The 12,071-nt window shown below is 42.8% G+C and overlaps 1 pseudogene; it reads right to left on the reverse strand.

Annotated features, from left to right (window-relative positions):
• The window catches only part of LOC129527353 (putative HERC2-like protein 3), a 36,788-nt pseudogene that overhangs the window by 16,543 nt on the left and 8,174 nt on the right, over nucleotides 1–12,071 (reverse strand).

Below are 12,071 nucleotides of genomic sequence, written 5' to 3' on the forward strand. Positions count from 1 at the left end.
AATAAAGTGCTGACTAACTCCACATTACTTGAAGAGTTCAGAGTCAGGGACCGCAGAGGAAAGGTAAAGGCAGGTGGCAGGTTGGGTGTGCTCAGGCGGGGGCTCTCACTGGAGGAGGAGGCAATGGACCGAGACCGCAGGGCAATTCCACCAGGCCTCGGCTCACTCGCTCAGATGCAGGCTCAGCACCAACCACATGAGACTCACTGGTGGTGCAGCTGCCCTGGCCTGGCCACCACATTCTCAAAGAGGGGCAGGTGCACACGTGAGAGGAAAATGCAGAAAGTCAGTTCCAGACAGATCGCCGGATCCCACAGCCACTCCATGCACCTGCATCGGAGGTGCCTGGGAGCTTATTTAAATTGCAGGTTCCGAGGACAGAGTGCCAGCTGCAGGTGCATCCTGACATCCCATTCTAAGGCCCACATGGCAGTGGTGGCAGCCAGCACCTGGACAGTTTGTGAGCTGCCTTGGACTAAAGGCCTTCCTGAGTCACCCACCAGAGTCGTCCTCTGTGTCCGAATCCTCTGCTGAGGGCTGTGCAGCGGCCGGCAGCTCTGCCAGCTTGAGGTTGTATTTTCCTTCTTTCCCCATCCTGTAGGAGTTGGTGCTGCCCGTGCCCCACTGGACTCTTATCCACCCGTCCTCTCCCAGCTCACCAATCACTCGGCCTAGGCCTGGAGGAGGCCCATCCTGACAAAGCCAAAGTAGAGATCAGTTAGGAGGGTGCGTGCCTTGCCCTGGTCCTTCCACGGCTCCCAGCAGACCTCAGTTAGGCGGGTGCGTGCCCTGCCCTGGTCCTTCCATGGCTCCCACCAGACCTCAGTTAGGAGGGTGCGTGCCCTGCCCTGGTCCTTCCATGGCTCCCACCAGACCTCAGTTAGGAGGGTGTGTGCCCTGCCCTGGTCCTTCCATGGCTCCCACCAGACCTCAGTTAGGAGGGTGCGTGCCCTGCCCTTGTCCTTCCATGGCTCCCACCAGACCTCAGTTAGGAGGGTGCGTGCTCTGCCCTGGTCCTTCCATGGCTCCCACCAGACCTGCCACACAGATGTCGCCATATGCCACCCTGTCTGTCAGGGGCTGTCCCCAGACACAGATTTCACCCCTCCTACAAAATGTGTGCTTGTATCATTTTAAATTAAATGGCATAAAATAACGTGCTCATGCTGCTTTACCAAGGAAGTAGGGGAAATCTCATCTCAATGAGGATCCTCTGAGTTAATGCACAGACAGGGCTTTGCAGCAAGTCCTGACCCCTCAATCCCTCACCAGCATTGCAAGAGCAGAAACCTGAAACAAGTACCAGCACCTGCACATTCCCTTTTCTTCAGTTTCCTCCGGGCCCCAGGGGGAAGCTCTGTCTCTCACTTCTGTAGGAGAAAGCTGTTTCTAGGATGGATGCTGCTGTCTCCAGACACTGCTATTTCTAAGATGACTGTGACAAAGCCGGGGCTTACCAGCGTGGCTGAGAAAAGCTAGACAGACCATGGGAAGGTGAACACTGCCCTAACTTAGCTAGGGCTGTGGTAAGTGACTTCCACCTGGGGGCACCTGGCAGCGATTTAGAAGAGACCTGCAATGAGGGAAAATGGAGACATGGCCACAGGCCCATGAAGCATATCCCTAACTACTGGGTTCAGGGCGCTTCGCAGCACGTGGCCATCAGCTCACAGGGGCAGAATCTGGGCTTCCTGCCTCAGAGCCTTCACTACACCAACTTTCAGAATGAGATTTACTCTCTTGCTCATTCTCACTCTTGTTCCAGTGACCCATCAAACTGAGCCTCATGCCAGTGAGTTTCCTGAAAAGAGCTGCCTCTCTTTCCAGACTTGATTCTGCTCAGATGCCCTACTTATGATTCCCTATTTGTGTTCACTCCCTTCAGCAGCTCGGGAACCAACACCTGTGTCATCTATCAACTGACACATCCTGGATTATTCCAATTTCCACCCACCAATATCATACAGACCTGTGCAGAAGATAACTAATGTGTGGCTAATGTGTTCACATCAAATCTCTGAGTACCTGATCGCCCCGTTTCCAGTCCACACCTCTCATGACCCTCGTTCCAATCTTCATCGTGGCAGCCAGTTCTGGCCCTGAAACAGGGAGATGCACAGGAGCCGTTTCCTTCCTTGTTGCTTCCAAAACTGTGGCAGAAGCACCTTGAGCAGAAGCATTCATATCTTCCTCAACATTGTCACAACTGGGGCCTGACAGAGCATCAAAAACAATAGCTGAGCCAACAAGTAGCTACAATGTCCCTTTAATACACACAAAACATTTAAAAAATACTAATGAAGATCATAATTTTGAAGAATCCATACTATATGTTTATCAATATAATACTATGAATATTTTACTGATATATGATAAAAAGAAGATAAACGGAAGGACAAAATACATAAATATCCTAGGAAGATATAAAAGATATTAAAATGCTCAGTAAAGCTACTTTCTCTACTTCTAGGAATTACTCCCCCGTAAAAAGCAAAATAACTGAGTTAGAAAGATACTCATCACATTTTTTATTAATAGAAAAACAAAGATAACTACCTAAATATCTAACAGTGGGAAACTGACAAACTTTAATCATGGTTCTGTGCAGAAGACAGCTAACAGCTGGCCCGAGATACAACCTCAGACAGGATTGCTGCAGGCTAGCCCTCGGCTGGAGTCTGGATTTCAGGAGGGCTCCCCAATTCCCTAGGTGGTAGTTGTGGTTCACTGTGCCTGAATTGACTGTACAAACAACGTGGTCTGTGCTGAAACCTGCTTTCCTTGTTCTGGAACTTGGTATGCACCAGGCAGGGGGTGCCCATGTGGTCAGCCCTGATGGAAACCCTGGCCTGGAGTCTCTACCCAGCTTCCCGGCAGACAGCACTTGACATGGCTCGGTGCCGGGGCAGTTATGCTCGTCCTGTGTGGATCCTGTGGAAGCTTGTACCTGCTTTCCTCTGGACTTTACACACGTCCTTTTTCATGATTTTGCTCTGTGTCCCTTCACTGTAATAAACTATAACCCTGAGTACAACTACATGCTGAGTCTTGTGAGTCCTCCTGGCCAACCATCAAACCTGGAGACCCCTGACAATTGGTGCCCTGGGTGGCTACAGAGTCATCCATAGCATGAAACAGAAGCTGAGCTGCTGTCACCTGAGAGAAGTAAAACTTACCAATGGATTTGAAAATAGGAGAGCTAACCCTAGGAGAGTAGGCTAGATTTTTAACCCCCCTTTTCTCACTTGCTAAACTGAGAGCGGGTAGGAGTGCGGTTCTGGTAACTCCCTTGATTTTAGTTTTCTCCTCCAGGTGGGAGGGAAAAAGATCCAAACGGTCCCAAAGGTGGGCTTGGGTGAACCAAAAAATGTAAAAAGTTTGTGTTTCTCTCTCTTCCAAGAGAGCAAAAAAGGATATTCAATTCCCAGGGCTGGAGCAAAACTTTAGATAAACTAGCGGGGGAAACAGCCTTTCCTTTAGCCTAGCCGCTACTTTAGGGCTCCCAGGAAGGGGCCCCAAGGAAGGGACAGGAGTTGCATTCCAGGTGGATCTCCCAGGATCCCCTGGGCAGCTATACTGTTAACTCTGTAAAGACTGAATTTATTGCTAAGGGCTTGAATAAATTTGCAACCAAAACTGGGGGAAATTTTTTATTTTACATAGCTTTATGTTTTGTGGCTGTTACATGTGGATGTACACATTAAGCTGGTATAAAATATTATATGCTTATAATTTCTTAAATGATAAGAAGGATACCCTGATCAGGGCAAGCTGCAAATATAGACGGATATTCATGAGACACAACTTCCTTGCTTTTTGCAGCCAGTGGGCCAGATGAAATTTAAACACATGAATACTATCAACAGAACAAGTCCCCATACTTAATGATTTGTGCTGTGATTTTTACTTATTGGAACCTCTGGGGAAAAAGCAGACAACACAAAAAGGCCATTTCTCGATGGGGATATGCTTCTGTAATTTTTAAATGCAACTTTTGGTTGCTAATGAGGCCTCAAGAAATCAGATATAACTCTTACTAGATGATTCTTTTCAGCTGTAATACACATATTAAAATATATATTTAACATAATACAACATATAAATATAATATATAAATTTAAAAATAATTATATACATATATATATAGAGAGAGAGAGAGAGAGAGACAGACAGACTGACAGACAGACATACAGAAAGATTCCCCCCGCCCCCAAGACAGGATTTCACTCTGTAGCCCAGGCTGGAGCCCAGGCTGGAGTGCAGTGGCTTGATCTCCGCTCACTGCAACCTCTGCTTCCCTGGCTCAAGCAATCCTCCCACCTCAGCCTCCCAGGTAGCTGTGACCACAGGCACACACCACTATGCCCAGCTAATTTTCATATTTTTTATAGAGACAGGGTTTCGCTATGTTGCCCAAGTTGGTCTCAAACTCCTGAGCTCAAGCAATCCACCCGCCTCAGCCTCCCAAAGTGCTAGGATTACAGCCTGGCCTGATACGTATTTTTGAATGTATTAATGTGAACTCTAAGACTGATGTGATTAAAAGAGCTTGGGAAAACCTTGCTTTTTCACTGTGACTTTGACAACTGGCCCTGCAGCATCTCAGTTTTAGCCAAAGAACACCACCATAAACCAATCACATCTAATAGACATATACAGAACATTTCACCAAAAAGAGCAGAATAAACATTATTCTCAAGTATACCACAGAACACTCTCTTAGACTGACCAGACCATATGTTAGGCCACAAAGTCTCAAATTTAAACAGACTAAAATCATACAAATTACCTTCTCCAACCAAAATGAAATGATGAGAAATTAATAAAAAAAGGAAAAGTGGAAAATTCACAAGTATATGAAAATTAAACAACACACGGTAAACAATCAGTGGGTCAAAGAAGAAATCACAAGGGAGATTAGAAAATACTATGAGATGAATGAAAACACAACATACCAAAACTTCTGTGCTGCGCCAAAAGCAGGGCTAAGACGGGCAATTATACTATAAAAGTCTGCATTCACAGAAGAGGATCTCAAATCAATAACTCTACATCTGGAAGAACTAAAAAAATAAGAACACAATAAAAACCAAAGTTAGGCCAGGTGTGGTGCCTCACACCTGTAATCCCAGCACTTTGGGAGGTTGAGGCAGGTGGATAACTTGAGCCAAGGATGTTGAGGCTGCAGTGAGCCATGACTGTGCCACTGTACTTCGGCCTGAGGGACAAAGTAAGACCCTGTCTCAAAACAAAGACAAAAACAAAAACAAAAAAATACAAAGCAGAAAGAAGGAAACGATAGAGATTAGAGCAGCCATAAATTAAATAGGGAATAGAAAAATAATCTACAAAACCAAAAGTTCGGTTTCTGGCAAGAACAAAAAATCTGATAAACTTTTGGCAAATTAAGAAAAAAAGAGGCCAGGCAAGGTGGCTCACGCCTGTAATCCCAGCACTTTGGGAAGCTGAGGTGGGCGGATCACGAGGTCAAGAGATCGAGACCATCCTGGTCAACATGGTGAAACCCTATCTCCACTAAAAATACAAAAAAATTAGCTGGGCATGGTGGCGGGCGCCTGTAGTTCCAGCTACTCGGGAGGTTGAGGCAGGAGAATCACTTGAACCTGGGAGGCGGAGGTTGCAGTAAGCCGAGACTGTGCCACTGCACTCCGGCCTGGCAACAGAGTGAGACTCCGTCTCAAAAAAAAAAAAAAAAAGAAAAAAAGAGAAAAGATGCAAATAACTAACATCAGAAATGTAAGTGGAGACAGTACTAGCAACATAAAAATTAAAAAGATTATAAAAGAACACTGTGAACAACTGTATGCCAACAAATAAAATAGCTTAGATAAAATGGACACATTCCTAGAAACATAAATTACCCAACCTGACTCAAGAAGAAATAGAAAATCTGAATAGACCCATAACAAGTAAAGAGATTGAATCGGTAATTAAAAATCTTTCAGGCCGGGCGCGGTGGCTCATGCCTGTAATCCCAGCACTTTGGGAGGCCAAGGCGGGTGGATCACGAGGTCAGGAGATCGAGACCATCCTGGCCAACATGGTGAAACCCTGTCTCTACTAAAAATACAAAAAATTAGCCAGGCGTGGTGGCAGGCGCCTGTAGTCCCAGCTACTCAGGAGGCTGAGGCAGGAGAATGGCGTGAACCTGGGAGGCGGAGCTTGTAGTGAGCCAAGATCGTGCCACTGCAGTCCAGCCTGGGCAACAGAGTGATACTCCGCCTCAAAAAAAAAAAAAAATCTTTCAACAAAGAAAAGCTTAGCTGGTTAACTCTACCAAACATTTAAAGCAGAATTGACACCAATCCTCAAACTCTTCTAAAAATAGAATATATGGAAACACTACCTAGTTCATTCTATGAGGCCATTATTACCCTGATAACTGTAAAACAATAAAATGTTGCTGAAAGAAATTAAAGAGGATGGAAATAAATGGAAAGACATTCCACATTCAGAGAATGGATGTTAACATTGTTAAGATGGCACTATTCCCCAGAACAATCTACAGATTCAATCCCTAGCAAAAATCACAATGGTCTTTTTTGCAGATATGGAAAAGCCAGCCTTGAAGTTCATATGAAAATTCAACGGAACCAAAGCAGCCAAAATAATCTTGAGAAAGAAGACACACTTCTCAATTTTAAAACAGTACAAAACTACAATGTTCAAAACAGTGTGGTACCTGCATAATTATCAACATATAGAATGTAATAATGTAATTGAGAGTCCAGAAATAAACCTAAATATCTACAGCCAACTGATCTTTGCCAAGGGTACCGAGAACTTCAGGGAAAGAATAGTCCTCAACAAGTGGTATTGAAACAATCAGATAATCAAAAGGAAAAGGCTGGACTCTTACCACACACTGTGTAAAAGAAATTACCTAAAAATGGACCAAAGATCTAAATATAAGAGCTAAAACTATAAAACTTACGGAAGAAAACATGAGATGAGGATAATCTTCATCAGTCTTGTATTTGGAAATGGCTTTTTGGATATGATATCAAAAGCATAGACGACAAAAGAGAAACAGATAAACTGAACTTCATCAAAATAAAAAACTTCTCTATGAAAGGAAATACAATCCAGAGAACAGGAGAAAATACCCACAAATGATATATCTGATAAAGGTCTACAGATCTGTGAAGGTGTAGTATACACAAAATTTTTAAAGAGTCTGAGGACTGGTGTTAATTCTTCTTTAAATGTTTGGTACACTTACATAGTGCATTTACCGGTACAACAACAAGATGACGACAAATAACCCTATTTAAAAAGGAGAAAGGGGCTGGGCGCAGTGGCTCACGCCTGTTATCCCAGCACTTTGGGAGGCCAAGGCAGGCAGATCACCTGAGGTCATGAGTTCCAGACCAGCCTGGCCAACATGGCGAAGCCCCATCTCTACTAAAAATACAAAAATTAGCCAGGTGTGGTGGTGTGTGACTGTAATCCCAGCTACTCGGGTGGCTGAGGCACGAGAAGCACTTGAACCCGGGAGGCGGAGGTTGCAGTGAGCCGAGATTGTGCCACTGCGCTCCAGCCTGAGTGACAGAGTGAGATTCCATCTCAAAAAAATAAAATAAAAAATAAAGAGAAAGGGACTTGAATAGACACTTCTCCGAAGAAGATATACAAATGGCCAACAAGCACAAACATGTAAAGAAGCTCAATGTCATTCATCATTAGTGAAATGCTAATCAAAATCACAGTGAGATAGCACTTCACACCCACTAGGATGGCCTTACTCCAAAAAAAAAAAAAAAAAAGAAAACCACAAAAAATAGTGTTGGCAGGGAAGTAGAGAAACTGGGACCCTGGAATCCTGCCCCCTGGTGGTGGGAATGTAAAAATGATATGGCACTGTGGAAAAGTTTGGTAGTTTCTTAGTAAGTTACACATAGTTGTACCATATGACCCTGTAATTCCAGTCCTAGGTGTATAATCAAAAGAACTAGAAACAAGTGTTCAAACAAGTATTTGTATATAAATGTTGCTAGCAGCACTATTCACAAAAGTCAAAAGGCAAAACCAACCCAAATGTCCATCAACAGATAAATGAATAAACAAAATGTTATATATTCATACAATGGAAATCTTTTTCAGCCATAAAAATAAAGTACTGATATATACCAAATGAAATAACCCAGACACAAAGGCCACAAATGGTATGATTCCATTTATATGAAATGTCCAGGATATGCAAATCCATAGACAGAGAAAGCAGATTTGTGACTACCAGGGGCTGGAAAGCAGGGGAGTCAGGACTGATGGCTAAATGGGGTGCATTTATAGTGATGAAAAAGTTCTACAACCAGACAGTGGTGATGACTCTAGAAAATTGTGAATGTATTTAATACCGCTGAATTGCGACGTTAAAATGCTACACTTTCTGCTATTTGTGTCTTACCATAATTTACAAAAAGCTTTAAAAAAAAAAAAGAAATCAAAGCAAAATCTTGACGTTTTCCCAAAGGCTCTCAAGCCGGTGCAGACCTACCAATCAGGCGCAGTGCCGTCTGAGTGAGGGCCAGCGTGCCAGAATTGAGCAGGAGGTCGAGGTTGTTTGCGCTGTGCTGCAGGGTGAGCATGCTGAGCATCATCAGGAGGAAGCGGGCTTGCGGGATGCTCCCCAGGCTCGGTCCCAATGGGTTCTCACTGGTGATGGTCTGCAGGGGAACTGGCTGGATACCTAATAAGCATTGACACCCACTTACATTTCTTGTGATGGATACAAGAATAAACATAATGCAGAAAGCACGGGCTATTACTTTAAACATCTGACTAATAAGCATTGACACCCACTGACATTTCTTGTGCATGGATACAAGAATAAAAGTAACACAGAAAGCACGGGCAATTACTCTAAACATCTGACTATTTTTCAGTGGTTTCCACAGAGTGGGCAGCTCTGTCATGCTGCACGATGGGCCTACCCCCTGTATTCTATGCACAGGTCGTTCCATCTGTCTACAGGACTTAGCATGTTGCTCTCTGAATACACTGGTGCCCTATTCCGTTCCTTCCATTTCAAATATAAAAGTTATGTCTCACTTTTCCTCCACAAAACCAATCCAATCAACTCTCTGTAGATGCTCAGACTATCCAGGAAATAAATATTAATATAGGACACAGACACTTAGGATATGTGGTGATACACATATAAATGTCAAAATGTAAAAATGTTATACTAGAGTACTTCAACATTGTATCTCCTGCTAAATTTTAAAGTTTTGTTTAAAATCTGAGAAAGCTGACAGCAGCATAGATTATACAAGTACAAAGTACAAACTTATTAAAGTCTTCTCAAAAGCAAAAATTGGCATTTGCAAGTTTCCACAACACATAATTAAAGGCAAACTATAAAATAACATTGATGCAATTGTTGACTCACCAAGCTCTTTAAATTTGGCACTGGCATCCATCAGAACATTTCGAATGTTCTGAACAGTCCAAGCATACAGCTTGCCAAAGGTGACTTCCAGCAGCATCCGATTAAAAGGTGGGATCAAACCAACATCCTTTAAACAATCAGTAAGAGGTTCCCTTTCAAATAAAGATAAAGAATTTGACTCGGGACACTGCCAGACTTCTAACTGTTACAGAACAACATTCTGTTGCCATAGCTTCCTTAGTTAAGAAAAAAATATGCTAACGTTTTACCCTATATCGATTCCTTCAGGAATAAGTCTTTGCCATCCACAAAACATCGCTTACTGCACAGATGGAAGTAAGAAATTCTGGCTCGCCAGATACAATTTCAAAATTGTATCTATCCCTTCCAGGCGAACCTCTGCTCTCTCCAACTGCAAAATATCAATGCATATACAGTTAAGTGTTATGTATATTACCCACTGCAGAGAAGCATTTCTCATCAAATGTTATCTGTTTTAGTAGGCACTATCTCATTTTTTCCACATCCACTGGCTCTTCTTTAAGGACAAATTCAGCAATTGTACTGAGGAGTGGAGGCTGCGGATAAAGATCCTGAACATTCTGCTTCAACCACTTGTATTTGTGAACCCCTGTAACAGTACTCAACAGTGGCTGCCATTTGTCCTAACAAAGGAAAACAATTTTCATCATTAGTCTACCCTATTTAATATTAAACTGTGCTCTAAAAGTTATTCAAGTAAAATATAAATAATGCTCATAGGTTTAAATTGGTTAAAATATGTTAAATTTAGTAATTAATACATGGTTTTAAAACTATGCTATAAATATAAGTGAACTTATCTCTATACTAATATATGTTGGAACAGGCTAGCTTGGCATACGAAGTTAAGTTGTGGTTCATATTAATAGCCACAGGGCCCAGCACTGTTTCTGGAACAAAGAATATATTTAAGGAATGAATGGTGAATAATTAATGATACAATCTAGTACCAAAAATAAAAGGAAACCCTTCTCCAGCTACAGCTCTGGCCAGGACATCATAAGTCAAGTTCATGAAGCATCACTGGGGCCGTATTTCTAACAACCGCCCGTCCCTCCCTCCGGATGCTCAGGTACAGAGGTAGAAGACTGTGGATTCCTTTGCTACATGGTATGATTCTATTCAGCTAACCTCAGAATCACAGAAAACACTGCACCTTGGGTGATTTAATTGCAATGGGTCTCTTGTCCACATTTATTGGACTATGAGGCAAAATGCAGGCTTCTTCTAAATCACTCTCTTCGTTTCCAATTTTTTCTTCATCAGCCATAGATTCTGGCTTCTTAGGAACTGTGTTTTAAAACATCATTCACTATAAAAAATCATACACTTAAATATTAATTTTGAATTAGGAAATACTTAGATTTACATGAAAGACAAATATTTCATTCAAATAAACATCTGAACAACATTATAAATTGCAATGCTCAAACAACAAGAGTGAAATTATCACCATGGCAGAACAAAATGACAAAGTGAGAGTGCGACAAGGGGAGAAGCCCCAAAGCAGGGGAAGCCCAGCAGCCAGCAAGCTCTTCCTCAAGTGCCAGAGAGTCAACATTTGAGTCTTTCAGGCCACACAGTCTGTTGGAAATACTCAACTCTGCTGCTGTAGCACAAAAAGTAACCGCAGATAAAGCAACAGGTGTGGCTGTGCTCCCGTAAAACTTTATGGTGCTACAATTTTAGCTTCATGTAATTTTCATGTGTCAAAAATAATATACTTCTTTTAATTTTTAAAAAACAATTTCAAACTGCAAAAAAAAAAAAAAGGTCTTAGTCCACGGGCAACACAAAGCAAGCAAGAGGTGGAATTTGGCCCACAGTTCCTGGCTTGTCCACCATGGTCCAGTTCAGTGGTTCTGTTAGTGTGTAACTGAATTAATTGAATTCATTGTGATATGTGGAATTTCCTCCCTATATTTTATCTCTTTTAAAATTTTTGGTCTAAATCTCCTCAGCATATAATATAAAAAATAAGCAACATGATAATACACCTGGGCAGTAAAGAGCTAACATAGCAGGCCGGGGTTGCTCAAACACTGCAAATTCCCAAGGAAGGTCTGTCCCTTCAGGATGGGTCCTTCTTCTTCTAGGAGCTGAGCTCTGAGGCCTTGGAACATCCTGCCTGATAAGTTTTTTGGTATACCTGACACCCAGGACCTTGTGGCAGTGGTCTGGCCAGGCAATTTATGCTAATGATGTGACTTGCGAGGGACCACTTGTTTTTGCACTGGGGCACTGGAGTGTAAGTAGTTGAGGTCAGTCACATGGGCACTGCCTGCATATGTGACTGGCCCCCAACAAAATCTCTAGACTCGAGGTTCAGGTGCGCTGGCCTGGTTAACAATTCTGCACACATGATGTGACCCACTGTTGCTAGGAGAGCTAAGCACATCCACGTGACGCCACTAGGGAGAGACACCAAAGCTTGTGCCTAGTTTCCTCTGGACTTCCCTCCATGCACCCTTCCCTTTGCTAATTTTAATCTGTATCCTTTTTGCGGTTAAAAAAAAAAAAAAAACACAGCTGTGAGTATAACAGCTCTTCTGAGTCCTTTTGGTGAATCATCAAGCCTGAGAGAAGGCTTGGCGATCCCTGACACAGCAACAGGAAT

The sequence above is a fragment of the Gorilla gorilla genome, chromosome 18 (genome assembly GCF_029281585.2).
Source record: "Gorilla gorilla gorilla isolate KB3781 chromosome 18, NHGRI_mGorGor1-v2.1_pri, whole genome shotgun sequence".
In the NCBI taxonomy this organism is placed as follows: Eukaryota; Metazoa; Chordata; class Mammalia; order Primates; family Hominidae; genus Gorilla; species Gorilla gorilla.